Raw genomic sequence first — 15,706 nt, 5'->3', positions numbered from 1 at the left:
TGAATTTGATAAATTTTTCTCATTTTTCTCCTTTGTCCGCACATCAACAATGATTTATAATCAATTACTGTCTGACGGAAAATATTTTTTCGGAAATATGGGGCAGTTCACTTGTGGAAATTTCATCCAGGAAATCTAGTCTTACCAAATATAACGACTTGTTATCTGGATTTCGAAAGAGCTATAGTTGCACAATTGCCCTCTTGCATGTCGATTATATTTCCAGTGCTACTGATCAAAGACTACGCACTGTATCAACTCTTCTGGACTTCAGCCATGCATTCGAAACGATACTGTTATTGAACATCTTGCACTTCATTGGGCTCTCTAAGGCAGCTCTGCCTTTTTTGAAAAGTTATTCGACGGTAAGAAAACAAAAAGTATGTTTAGATGATAACCATCCACAGTATAAAAATTTTCAAGCAAGTGTACCCCAGGAATCCATTCTAGGGCCGTTATTGTTCACCATATACACTTCAGATCTCACAGATTCTCTTGAAAAATGTTTGGCCAATCTTCTTGCTGGTTGGTGACTCACGAATCTATTACACCTTTCTTCTGAAAGAGAAAGGAACTGCCTCTATTCCCATCAATACAGACATTGATGCTCTCCCTTAATCTGCCTCAGATCACTATTTGGAAATAAATGCCAGTAAATCCAATCAGTCAATTTAAAATTTTATTTTTATTTACTTTTCATTTTGAAAATGAAACACATCATCTATATGTAAAATCATTAGACTTTATGGGGGTTGAGTGGAAGAACAGTTTTATTAGAGACACGTCTCTATAAAAGGTGAACTCCGACTTTTATTTTCATTTGTATAGGATATTCAGAATGAAATATTTGTATGTAATAAGTGGATATAATAAATACTTAAATTATTATTATTATTGACGTGGTGGAGTTTATTTTCGTGTGTGATATAAATATAGTAAGCAGTGTTGATGTAAGTGAAAACGAAGTTTATATCATTACCATTGTTTTTTTATGCATAATGTTCATGACGTCAATATGACGCTATTCACCATATTCAAGATTTCCATTACATTTCCAAATATACGTTCCAAAACGTGACTATGATTATATCATGGTTATACAATGGCGAAAATGGAGACTTATCGTATTATGCGATCATCATTCCGATACTATCCATCATCCTCAAAATGAGAAATAGACGTTTCTTGTACTTTTAATAGGTCTCTTTGTGGTATTTTTAAACTGGTCGATCACATTCGGTGCAGTCTATAAACATAATGTTAATATTCTATAAATATTCTAATAGAAAAAAATGAAGACTCATTCGTCTTTTTCCGCTCCATGAAAGATTTTACTAAATGGCGACAGATTTATCAACGCTGAAAAGAAACAAGAACATGTGTATTTGATCACTCCCTTGTAGGTATTTGTTTCACAAATAAATGAAAAGCACCCAACCTGTTGACACTTCCGAGTAATTTAATTTTCACTGGTAAATTTAAGACAGGAGTGCGTTGCTCTCTCGCGTTCACTAAAACAATATTCATTCCTGATCAATAATCGAACGCCTTATCAACGTCTAATTCTATTTATTATCTTCCTATCACCACAGTTTTCGCCTCTGCCGGAATCGACTCTCTTCAATCATGAACAATTATTACGAAGCGTGGGATACAATCAACAAGGCGTGGGTGAGAGCTCAGCTTCTCTATCACCACGTGGAAAGTGACATTTATAAAACGTCAGGCGCATGATCACCGTCGCGACGCATCAACTAGAACAACAACGTGCAATTCGAGTTTCGGCCTCGGCTGACGACGATTGCAAGGGTTGGATTTTATGAAAGAACTCCAAGTGCGTGTTCGATGTTTTAGTAGTGACAATTTGGTGACACTTCATGTGACGAACAGGTAAATTTTATCATCCATATATCACCCTAGAGATCGTTTCATTATCTGATCCAACTATTGGTAAGATACGCAGGGTTGATTAAATGAGACAAAGGTTGTCTATCAGGGAAGAAGCAATAAATATTTTCGCGACGATCCATCAGCGTTATTGAAATATTCGCAAAAAACTGAAACTTCGATTGTTGCCACTTTCAATGAGATGTAAATGATTTTATCAGGTATTCTACAATTTTCAATATGATGTTTCGTTCATTGGATACTATCATAATTTTTTTTTAATAGGGACATCTGAGTTTTCAACTATGTATCACAATAAATAATACGCCATCAGAGAAGTCTCAAAAAAGTGAAGATCAATATTCTTGATCAATAACGCGAAGACGTACACCGATATTTCTTTTGAAAATTTGCACTTAGTTGTGAATACTCAGACACTTCTCTGTTATTTGAAAGGATGCAAGTATTGTTGAAAAACTAATATTTATGAAGTATGTATTTCTCGAAAAATAAAAATACTGGTAGATAATTTTCAGAGTAGACCATGAAAAAATTTAAATTTTGTATTAAGTGAATTAATAAATAATCCTTCGATCCGTGCGAATGTAAAAGTTAGATACCATGAGTTAGAAGGAATTTTGTAGACACCAATTTTCGGTGACGTATTTTCAGAATAGGAACAGAGAGAAATATATGCGACAGGTATATGCTTGAGTTTGTGGTTTTTTGTTTTTTTTTTCGAAAAACACTACTTGATTCTCACGATAATTGGAAAAAGGCACATCTACCTGCAAATTCTAAAGTGATATTTGAGGTTAATGTGGTTCAGACACAAGAAATATTGGTACCTATTTTTCCAAAGATTATATGATTGGGAATTGAAGACAAACGTATGTTGGCTAAAAAATGAATCGAAAAAACTAAATGAATTGAAATGAATACTGGAATTCATTGAAAACTATTTCATCTTAGATCATACCGTTCACTAAATAGCCTGAACAGTTTCCCTACCACATTTTCAAATATTTTGATATGAAGACTTTGATTTTTCGCAAATATCTTGAAGAAGGTTACTGATAGTCGCAATCTGAGAAAATATTTTCATTTTGTTGGTTGCCTTGTAAAAATACCTTGTGGTTACTACCCATTCTGAGACAGCAATAGTGGGATCAACCGAAAATGATCTGCATTGTTGTGAAAGAACTGTTTATGTTTTATTCATATCTAACTTGACGGAGAAATTTTTTTAAATCTCAATCAATTATAATTAAATGTTCGAAGCTCCGCATGAATACGGGAATAATCAATCAAGCTGTCTGTTATTCACAGTTACTACTTCAGGGTGTTCGTTTCTCTTTCTTTAGACAGTACGGAAACGAATGGACTACATTGAATCTGTAAAAATTGGGAAACGAACACATCAGAATGCTTCATTATTTTGCAACTGATGTATTGGAATACTGAAATAATCGTTAAAGCTCAATTACTTTTTGTTGACGTCAACTTGGTGAGCAAAATAAAAATATTTTTTCCTTTTGGTTTGGTAAATAAGATTATTTTCTACATCTGGTATGATGAAATGATAGTATCAAAGAGTTTTATAAAAAATTTAAACTGAATCAGAAAATTATTTCCATATGAAAAATAATCAAAAAAATATATTTTTGGCTGACAACAGACAGCATTGTTTCGACTCGCCAAGGTCTCATCAGTGTTGGTAGACTGAACCTCGAATACATTGCTCGACACATCTGTTATGAAAGGACAAGCCTGAATGTGCGGAGGAGATAAAATCCATTTCAATAACCTTGCTTCTTATACGACTTCGTTCATATTGTTTTTAGATGTTTGTCCTATTCTTCCAGAAGTAATTTGGAATGTCTACGAATTATTTTCCTCTTATGATTCTCTACCTCACATTCTCTTAGAATGTGAGCTGTCACTGTGTTGCATGACCTGTAACTGAGGTCTCCATAACGTATCCTCATTTTGTGCAGATATTCTCCAAATGAAGGAAAAGAGCCTTGTTGATATCTTTTTTCTTCTCAGAATGTTGAACTTTGTATAAACAAGTCGAAAAAATTTCGGTTCAATTTTTCTCTCAATATCAATCATTTCAATACTTATACAGCGTGACTCACGGTCGATGGTAGGTTAGACGTTTCTGGAAATCGCAAAGCATGATTCTTCTGAAAATTTCACCTCTCACATTTCCTTAGGTGTTCTATCGATCTAAAATATTTTCAGCATTGCGGCGTTGCCACTTCTATCAAAAAGTCCTAACAATTATATTTTTTTAAAAGGAACACCCCGTATATCAATATATTTTTGAAATCGCTCTAGTATTTTAATACTTTTTTGTCTATCTGTTTTCGAGATAAAAAATAAATTGTTTGGACAATTGTTTGGATAGTTTGGACAAACTCGAAATATTCAAATAACATCAAGAAATCGACTCCATATCGTACAGGGCGTGCTAAAATTACTATTATTTCCATTGTGCATGAAAGTAATCGAAAGTTCATTTTTTCAAATGAAACCCCCTGTATATTACTCGATAAACTGAAAGATGGTGAAAAATGCTTCAAGATGATATACATGTCCCTATACCTAAATCGTCAAGTTTTCTTAATAAAGCCGTTTTTGTGGAAAAATAGTTATTCACGTTTTACCTACAAGTGTTGAAAGTGGCATTTAATTTTGTGAGTGGGGATTATTGCAAAACGAGCGTCAGCAAGTGGAGCAAACTCACGAGCAAAATAAAATCACTTTTGACAAATGTATCATACAAATTTTTTTTTTGTATAACGTTACTGCTGATAATAAAAAAATTATAGGGTCCATGGGATTTGAACACACGATCTTTGGATTACGATGTAGTTACAACTACATACGCCAACTCACGTTATTTCAAGGAGGATTATTGGTTAGTCATGATGGACTGTCTACAGTTGGACTGAATACTACTTCGTCATCGTCAGTAACTTCACAGGGATTTAATATTACCAATAGCACGAACTGCATGTGTGAACTTTTCTAAATGATTTTTTGGTAGGTGTTCTGATTGAAGTGTTTCTATCAAAGAGATTTTCAATAACAGTTGTACAAAAAATAATTTTTAAAGAATTTGATTTCTAGGTAGCCGTGGAAATATCAAGCTTACGACAGTTTTGTGACTTTTAAAAGTGATCGATAAAAGGTTATTGACGGTGTTTCAAAAAATCGTCAAAAATGAATGCAAATATTGATTATTCAAACGAAGTTCTCATGAAATTATTTATTATACACGGACAGTGTGATCAAATCATTACCAGAACTTGTAGAAAATTCAACCAAATGTATCCTGAATTAACACCAATGAACGAGAGGAAGTTTGTGAGATTACAAAATAATTTCCTTAACTATGGCTCCATGTTAAAAGCGCCTTCAACATTACCAAAACCTGTTACTTCAAATGAGGACAATACTGTTAACGTTTTGGCATATTTTTATGCATATCCAGAAGCTTCCATCCGCAGTGCAGAAAAAGATTTAGATGTATTACATGCTTCAGTACAACGAATTTTGAAAAATCACGGAATGCATTCGTATAAATTTACCAAAGTTCAAGCTCTAAAAGCAGAAGACTGCGAACGTAGAATGCATTTTTGTGAATCACTTTTGAGTCATTCACAGGAAGATCGGGAATTTTTGTCAAAAATAATTTGGAGCGACGAATCAAAATTTCCGAGGGATGGTATTTTCAATAGAAGAAATAAACATTTTTGGGCTGATCATAATCCTCATGTTACAAAAGAAATGGGTTTTCAAGAAAAATTTGACCTGATATTTTCTGTATTTTGAAGAACAATAAAATTAGCATTTTTATTTATGAAGACACACTGAATGCAGAGAGATATCTCCAAATATTAAGGATGACTGTAACCGATTTTCTTGGAAATTTACCTTTAGAGGAATATAGGAATTCGTGGTTTCAACTGGACGGAGCGCCAGCTCATTCCACCCAGGAAGTTTCCAGGAAACTTGACGAACTCTTCGACGATCGTTGGTTTAGGCGTTTAGGGCCGTGAGATTGGCCACCGAGATCACCCGATCTCACGTCACTTGACTTTTTTTATGGGGTGTTTGAAAAGAAAGGGTATACAGTACTCCAGTTCCTACCAAAAAAGAATTGCGACGGCGAATAGTGCGGAGTATTGAAGATCTGGATCCCCAGGAAATTGAAAAAGCAACCACAAGTCGTATACAAAAAAACATTTTAATGTGTTTAGAATGTAATGGACAACATTTTCAGCATTTTTTGTGAAAATGTGATATTATGTTTACAATTTTGTTATTTTGAATCATCCTATTCTTTTATTGTCTGTACTTTCATATGTTTTAGCCCACAAAATCTTACTTTTTACCTAGAAATTACTGATTTTTGGTACAGTTGTTTCCTGAAAACTTTGAGCCATAGTTAAGGAAATTATTTTGTAACCTTACAAACTTCCTCCTGTTCATTGGTGTTAACTCAGGATACATATGGTTGAATTTTTTACACCTTCTGACAATGATTCGATCACTTTGTTCATGTGTATAATAAATAATTCCATAAGAACTTCGTTTGAATAATCGATATTTGCATTCATTTTGGAAGATGATTCGAAACACCGTTGATAACTATTTGTAAATTACTTATAAAAGTTACCCAACTGCTATAATGTTGATAATTCCACTGCTACCTAAATCCAAATTCTAAACAAAAATAATGTTTTTAGGAGAAGCGGCTTTATTGAGAAAACTAGACGATTTAGGTATAGACACATGATATATCATCTTGAAGCATTTTTCACCATCTTTCAATTCACCGAGAAATATACAGGGGGTTTCATTTGAAAAAATGAACTTTTGACTACTTTTATGCACAATGGAAATAATAGTAATTTTAGCACGCCCTGTATGATATGGAGTCGATTTCTTGGTGTTATTTGAATATTTCGAGTTTGTCCAAACTATCATCAGAATATTAACTTTTCATGAATTGAGAGTACTGATGTACTTAATTTCAATTAAGGCTATGTTTTGGACCATATTTAGCACAATTTATTCTTTATCTCGAAAACAGATAAAGATAGGTATAGGACATTCCTAACAAAAAAGTATTAATATACCAAAGCGATTAATTAATATACGGGGTGTTTTATTTAAAGAAATATATTTGCTAGGACTTTTTGATAGAAGTGGCAACGCCGCAATGCTGAAAATTTTTTAGATCGATAGAGCAGGTAAGGAAATGTGAGAGGTGGAATTTTCAGAAAAATTATGCTTTGCGTTTTCCAGAAACGTCTAACCTACCATCGACCATGAGTCACGCTGTATAAAGATCCGTACACACTCACTTACATTCGGTAAGTTGAACATATCCTTAAATTGCCACTGTTTTTGGCTATTATAAAATCTTTTAGAATGTTCTATCCCATGACTTAAGTAGTAAGACAAAGCCGATACTAGCCCTTTCCGATCTGAGCTCCATGGCTAGTAGAGACATCGATGGCCTTAGCTACTGAAACGACCCCGCGGAAAGTCGGTGACTCTTGGGTGAATTAGGGGTGGTCTCCGAGTTCGTCATTGACTTGGTTGTCGATTGGGACCTCGGTGTGGTTCTCAAGATAGGACCCCGTGTGGGTTCTCCAAAAATTTCAGGTCAAATATCCCCAAAAACTTTTGGGCTCCGAAATGAGACATTGAGTTAGTCCTTGATCCTCGAATCAGGATGAGGCATCCCAAAAATATTAGGAAAATAAAAAAAATGAGCATTGGCATACCAATTTTTTTATGAACTTGAATAAATTCACATGAAGTGACGTCATAAGTTTCCTAGATCTGAGCATACCATAAGGGCACTGGGCCGTATCCTCGATTATAATAGTCAGATCGTCACGGGCAGCACATCAAATGGAAGAGGCTGAGAACATATTGACAAACAAAAAATAGGACACTAAGCCGTATTTTCATTAACGATAATCGGATCGTCAAGTGTATCACATCAAAGAAAGAGAAAAAATGCAGAATTTATTGACAAAAAAAACAAAGATTATGTCAGAAGGGAATTAATCCGTATATATTAATGAAAATAGTTGGATCGCTACGTGCATCACATCGAATGAAAGAGAGAAATGCAGGATTTATCGACAAAAAAACATATATGACGCTACAAGTCAGAGAGGGACTAAGTTGTATCTTCGCGATGATAGTCACATAATCACGCACAGCACATCGAATGAAAGGAAGAAGTAATTTTGAATTTATTGACCAAGAAAAAACAAAGAAGGCACATGTCAGGAAAGCCCTGATAGTTAGATTGGAGGAATACACAATTTATTGACAAAGACAAACAGAGATTATGGTATGCCAAAAGAGTCGTAACTTCCTTGATAATAGTTTGATCGCTACTTGCAGTACATGAAATGAAAGGAGGAGGGGTGTGAAATTCATAGGAAAAAAGAGATGGTGACATGCCATAAGGACACTAACCGATATCTTCGTTGATGATAGTTGGATCGCTACTTACAGCACATCAAATGAAAGGAAGAGGGATATCTGTGTGATTCTCGAATAACTGTGAATCGGTCTTCAAATAGGTGTTCGAGTTGGTCTCGATGATATAGAGACGGATTGTGACGTGAAGCTCACCAAATGAAGTAGAAGGGAAGGGGATTATTATTTTTTCGACTAATAAAAAACAAACATGGTGAGAATTGTCAAGAGGGTACTTGTCATATAATCTTCACTAATAGACGATTCGTGATGTGTAGCATGTGAAACGAAATAAGTGGGTATGATCAATTCATATGACGGTATGTTGAAGGGTCACTAGGTTCACAGATAGATCGCGAAGTGCAGCACATGTAAGGAACATGGATGTTGAAATTGATGAAGAAACGTCATGGCGACATGTCAATCAGGCATTAGGTGTGCATGTGAAGGATTTCAAAATTTGCATTGGAGGCATACGTAAAGTTCTAAACAGTTGTTGAGAACCATAATATGAAAATTGAATTTTCAATTTTCGACATATCATTTCATTTCACGCAAAAATGAACATTTCCGGTAATGAAAAATTCATCGTAAACTAAAACAAATGATATATTTGGATCCCTCATGCTGGGAAGGTTTCCAATCCATCAAATATAGATCACTTCCAGTGTCACTTCCTGTCTTTAGATTTCGATGATTTTGACATCAATGAATTCGTTTCGATGTCAAAAAACATAATTATCCATTTCCTGGAGCCAAAAGTGCCTCATAACCTATTTCCGTTATACTAGCTGCAACAAGCTGATGTGGGTATTCGTTTCAAATGATTCCATTTGAAGATCATAAAATATATAGTATCGAGCGCCTAATGTGAAATAGCATAGGAAGAATTGCAAATTCAAAGAAACTCATTGAAAACCTTGAAATTGAAAGTTGTTGCGTCAAATTCAATAGAAGCAGTTTGAATCACAATCAAACCAAAAAAAGCTTTTCAGTTTTGATGACGGGAGATTCTGAAATTCTCTCACACTATCATCACTCAACTAGATGGGGTGGCGTGAAGTTTGGTGTAATTGATGGTAAAGGAAATTACTACAGCTTATCATTCAGGCACGTTTTTAAGATTTGGGTATCGATCGTCAATTTAAATGAATGTTCTTGAAATTATCTTTGGAAAAAGAAAACTACAAAAAGTAATGTAGGTCTTACGTGTGCTTGCATCACCAATGCGTTAATTTTTGTGATTTTCACATACACGTCCAAATGAAGAAAACTTTTGTCAAACGTAGGAAAAATGTAATATAAGGATCAATGATCAACCTATATCAACGGTTTTCTGCCTTTTCATCATGCGTATGTCTTTTGGGACGTATTTCCAAACACTATGTCACTCTGTATATGCGCTTATATTTCTGTGAAATTTTCTATACGATGATATGTTGATATTACCAATTTTACATCAGACAACATCCTCAAGAAAAAATCCACATGATGTTGATATAATTCATCTCTGAGAACTCCAAAAACGAGACTCACCTACACGTTTTGTGAACATGGAAACGTTTCAGTGCGTCATATTGTTGAGACATTTTCAATGCGATTTTCAAGACAAAAATTACCACTTCATCGTATAATACGCCACATTTTTCATTTACCATCAACATTGCCACCATCTCACTCAGACACTCATGTCGTGACGTTTGCATTTCACTCTTATACGAACAAATATTGTGACATGCACCCTATGTTTTCAATGTGAAAATCTCAAAACATTAACACACTGATAACACAAGCACACCTACGACCTACACCATCTTTTGAAATAATCTTTTACCAACCATAATTTCAAAAATATTCATACAAATCGACGATAACCTTTATCCAATTCTTGGAAACGAGCTTAAATTATAAGCCATAACAAGGCCCTGAATCTATACCATGTATCAAATCGAAGTTATCATCCAAATGGAGGACATATTTTTACCGACGCAGCGCCCTTCTCTCCCATTATGTTTGTATTTTCGTCAGTACATCACGTGTTATCTCGTAATCTACCATCAATTACACCCAACTTCACGCCAGCCCATCTAGTTTATTGGGGATAGTGTGATAGTGAATTTTCAGAATATCTCGCCTTCAGTACTTTGAGGCCCCTTTTGGACTGATTATGATTCAAACTGATACTTTTGAATCTGATGCATATTTGTTCATAACATAACAACTTTGAATCTTAGGGTTTATGAAGAATTTTTAGAATTTACACTTATTTCTATGCTATTCCACATAATGTGCTCAATAATATATTTTTATGATCTACAAATGAAATCATTTGAAATGAATCCCTACATCACCTTGTTGCACCTGTTATGTTTCTTGACATCGAAACGAATCCATCGATGTTTAAATCATTGAAATCGGACAACAGGAAGTTACCTGTTTCTGGCGGATTCGAAACCTCCTCAGCATGAGTAATCTAAATAAATCATCTATTTCAGTACCCAATGAATTTTCATCACCAATTTTTTTTATATTTGCATGAAACGTAAATATATGTCAAAAAATGGAAAATTAAATTTTCATATTTTTTTCCACAACTTTACATATGCTTCTGTCATAAGCCGTAATTTTCGAGTTTTTTTCATGGTTTCATCAACTCTACTTCTTCCGTTTCACATGCTACACTTTACGACTTGTCTATTAGTAAGAACTATTACTAAGTACCTTTTTGACACCCTTACCATGACGGGTTTCTCTCTGTCAATGAATTCATTATTCCCCTCTCTCACTTCATTTGGTGTGCTTGACGTCACAATTCGTCTCTACATCATCGAGACCGGTTCAATGATCAAATTGAGGACTTGGTCGAAGACCAAATCGAAGACCAAATGGAAAATCAATTGAATGATGACATGACATCATGCAAATTGAAATTTACTTTTTATTTTCGTATAACAATTAAATTATACCTTGATGATTGGATTGAAATATATAATAAAAACGAACTTATTATTATCAATAATTCGAGACCAATTTGATGACCAATTCGTGTACCTATTCGACAAACACATCAGCATCCCTCTGCCTTTCAGTCGATGTACTGTAAGCGACGATTCAACTATTATTAACAAACATTTGGCTCAGTTCCTTTTTAGCATGTCAAAGTCTCTTTTTTTCTATAAATTTCGCACCCCTTCTTCTTTCATTTGATGTGACGTATGTTGAACTTCATAACGTTGAAAGGGCGTTTGCATTTTGCTTTCGAGTTGACTCTTAAAAAATTGTGTTTTCTTCCTAAAGTTCTTATATATTGTAAATATTGACTTTTTGTCATCTATAATATAATTCTGTTGACACTTGTCAAAGATATCTCTCAGAACTGTGATTGATATTTCCACCAGATATGTTTTATCTCAATGTTTCAATATCAGGGAAACACAATAAGAAAAAAATCTTTGAACGACTTTTACACAACTTGTATTTTATTCATCGTCACATAAGTTGTTTCAACTTTATATTAATGATTTCAAATTTTAGTTTACCTAATCGAAGATAATGAAAATTATGGTGTGGTTTCAAAAAAAAACTTTTGGGCTTCCTATTTCTCCATCATTGATTAAAATTAAAATATGTTATTTTTTCTTCCTCTCCTCAGAAATTTTCCACCTTTTTTTTGACGATAGAAAAGCCGAAAGGCAAAAAAATTTTTTCCAAAATACTAATCTCTCTAGAACCCATTTCTTTTCAATTCTGAAAGAAACTTCCATGGAATGGAAAGTGTTACCGTATGAATTCGTATAAATACTGTAGTAGGGTGCTAATGCCGACTGAACGCCTCCCCCCACCCCTTTTGACCTTGAGACGTCACACGACCTTGAATGACGTCACCTAACCTTGAACGTCGTACACATAGTATGAGCTTGAATGCGGTGTTTGACCTTGAGTGTGGGGTTTGACCTTGACGTTCGACACTTCGACTACCTTGAGCTTGCTCCATGGCATTGAATGTTGACCTTGAATGAAATCGTGACGTGTACAGAATATAACCTTGAACAGTGGGCGTTCGGCGTTGTCCACTCCCTTGTTGGTAATTCCTATATAAGTTCAGAATATCGTATGACGTCACCTAACCTTGAACGTCGTACACATAGTATGAGATTGAATGCGGTGTTTTACCTTGAGTGTGGGGTTTGACCTTGACGTTCGACACTTCGACTACCTTGAGCTTGCTCTGTGGCATTGCATGTTGACCTTGAATGAAATCGTGACGTGCACAGAATATAACCTTGAACAGTGGGGTTCGGCGTTGCCCCCTCCCTTGTTGGTAATTCCTATATAAGTTCAGAATATCATGCTTCCACATTCAGTTTAGACACTCTAAAATACCCAAATAGGTAAACAGAAGTACTTGTCGAATTCCAAAGTGAAGACAACGAGTATCAACCCATCCGAGAGGGCGTTTTCGTCAGTGAGGTGAATATATATTTTATTTTAATTAACCGTAATTTCACTATATTTATGAATATGGATAATTTGAAATTTGACATTGAAAAAATTAATTTTTCTATAATTCAACAAAGTGAAGCTTTAGAGCAGAAACCTATAAACGCTCTGGTTATTGATAAAGAATATAAAATTGAAAAAATGTCAATGTATTCCACACGATATGGTAAATCAATTCAAGTAGTTTTATTGGATGAGGAAAGTGATACTCCTTTTAAAGCATGGCTTCCAAAACGTGTCACGGAGCAATTACCAGAAGACTTCATTCGTGAAGTGAATTCATCCAAAGCCAAATTCACACTTACTTATATGGGTCAAAGTTCGCAGGATTATCCTGGTGCTAAAACCCGATCATTGATGAAATTCAATGTTTTAGATTGAACATTTTGAAATTATGATTTTTTTTTGTAAATAGTGAAAATATGGTAGATTAATATAAAATATGTATCAACTTGGTCACTTCATAGACATAGTCAGATTTCAAGTGAGTATTTTTTTTTATATTATTTGCAAACTAATGAATGCCATTTATGAATTTCCAGAACTCACCATTCTATAAATATGTGGATGCAATATTCAGCCCAAGAGTGGCCGGAAGCAGTGGATTTGGATTCCGCCATAAGAAAAATGGCTTGGGAGATGGCTGATCTGAGTTTTGATGCTCTACATTCATCAAATTATGATTTGAGTGTATGTTACGATGCTGAAGAGGTGCGAAAACTTTTGGAGCTTAGTGAGAAGTATGAACTCGGTGTGGCATTGTGTCATAAATATTCATATGGGAGTAGAAATTTGGATGAGTTCTGTGAGTTAATAATTGAAGCAGACTTGAAACATTTTCTTCAAGACATATGCACCTACCTACCGCAAAATATCATAGAGAAATATCAATTGGAACCACAGAGTCCCAACCCGCAACTGGAAGAAGCGATAAATGATGGTGTTGTAAATATTTGAAATCTGTTGTATATGTTTGTGAATAAAATAATGTTTCAATCCATATTTGTTTGTATCTAATTGTTTGGTGAATAAAAGATATAACATAATTATTGAGTGTTTTATTATTCATCAATATCGAATATTTCATAGCATATTACATGTCAATCTTATTACAATCCAGTTTGAACAGAGCCATTAAGAGCATTATATGATAGAACAGCATCGTGGAGGATGAGTGCATATACTTTGGTGTTTGCTGGAAACTTCACCTTGCGTGTTTCGAATTCTATTTTGATGTCGACAGTGGATGACTTCATAGCTTCGGGTTGATGGGAGCAGTCGATAATGAATAGTGGGTTGTTGCGAAAGCTACCAATATCCATCATCGGTTCACTCATAGTTTTATAATAGTAGCTACGTTGGAAGTTTTCATATGCATAGTAAGCTGATGAGTCTAACTTCTTGTCGAAATCCAGATTCCAACGCTCATATGGGTATACTTCAGAGTTCAGAGATAGTCGAATATTATTAATATTCACATGTGTGAATTTCGTTACATCTTTTGACATATTTTCGGATTGGTCGGTGTTTTGAAAGCCGATGATGATATATCGTGGTCTTTCGAGGCTGCTGGTTGTCTTCACCGCCCATATATCCGAGGATGTATCACGAAGTGTGGGTAATTCATAAAGGTCCCACATACGATAAGCCACCTTCACTTTAGCATTATTACCATTTTTATTTATGCGATTCAATAGTTTCAGTTTCTGTCGATCTTCCGGCACAATGTGCCTGATTCTCCATTCTATTTTATTGATTTCCAAATCTGCATCGACTTCCCCAATGAATGAATTTTTGAATGAGCGAGCTATAATCAAAATGAGCTCCTGCTTCACATTCATTATCCCCTTATTGTAATCTTCAGCAAAACCCATGAGATACTTCAAGGGTAATTTACCACTAAATACATTGCTAACGGGATCGAATATATCTTGTTTATTCACATCGAGTCCCCATCCTATCGGTAGTAGCGAATTTGCATGCGTTTTTCCGAATGATATCATCGTTTTCATTGTGGTAGTTATGCCGGGTTTTCGAACAACAACCACTTGCTCACCACCCATTTCATAGCGAATTTCGTCGAAGAGAAAGGCGAGAGCATTATTGGATAGGTAGCACCGCTTTGTGGCATCAGATGGTGTGAACTTCCCCTCGATATAAATGTAACTATCTGCAATATCGAGTATGAGATCTTGATAATTGATTGGAATTCGTATTTCATCTGAATTTTTGTAATATGGTGAACCATACGGCTTATATGTATGCTCATGAAGGCTGATGAGGGAATGGTCGAACATGGGCTCCTCGAACACTTCCAATTTATCACTTGTGGTGATTGTCGCCATGTTATTACTATTTTTTATATCGCACCTTCAAGCCAATAGATTTGAGAAAGTTCAGGCTACTAGCACTTATTCTATATCTTGACCGTTTGGCAGATATACGTGGAATGAATCGACTGCTGGATTTTCGCTTCTTTAAATGCACATGATCATAGCCTCCACCAAATACATTATGCTGACTCAACTGCTGCCGCTGCGGCAATCGCTGACTATTGAAGCACAACCCCATTTTTAGAAACGATAATCGCAGAATTTATAGTTCCATCAATGAATATCACCTGCTCAGCGTTAGGAAGTAACAAATACTGAGTAACAATTTGATCAACTTCAGCTTTATATTGACTTTTTTCAAAGATGATCATCGCTCACCATCGTTTTTGCTCGATCGTTTGAATGCTTATCGAGGGTTGTTTTTTCAAATCAGATTGCAGCGATTTGATATCCTTATCCATATGCTC

General features: G+C 34.9%; 1 protein-coding gene across 1 annotated transcript in view; it reads left to right on the top strand.

Annotated features, from left to right (window-relative positions):
• Positions 1–1,871: 1,871 nt before the first annotated feature.
• LOC111508777 (uncharacterized) overlaps positions 1,872–15,706 on the top strand; it is a 272,401-nt gene continuing 258,566 nt past the window's right edge. The window contains exon 1 of the mRNA XM_074184796.1: positions 1,872–1,890. The gene's annotated coding sequence lies outside the window, so the exon portion shown is untranslated. The remainder of the gene's footprint in view (positions 1,891–15,706) is intronic.

The sequence above is a fragment of the Leptinotarsa decemlineata genome, unplaced genomic scaffold (genome assembly GCF_025532065.1).
Source record: "Leptinotarsa decemlineata unplaced genomic scaffold, Ldec_3_MD MMD2_tig00026358_RagTag_RagTag, whole genome shotgun sequence".
Classification (NCBI taxonomy): domain Eukaryota; kingdom Metazoa; phylum Arthropoda; class Insecta; order Coleoptera; family Chrysomelidae; genus Leptinotarsa; species Leptinotarsa decemlineata.
The sequence above is the reverse complement of the archived record's forward strand: the minus strand, read 5'-3'. Positions and strand labels throughout refer to the sequence as shown.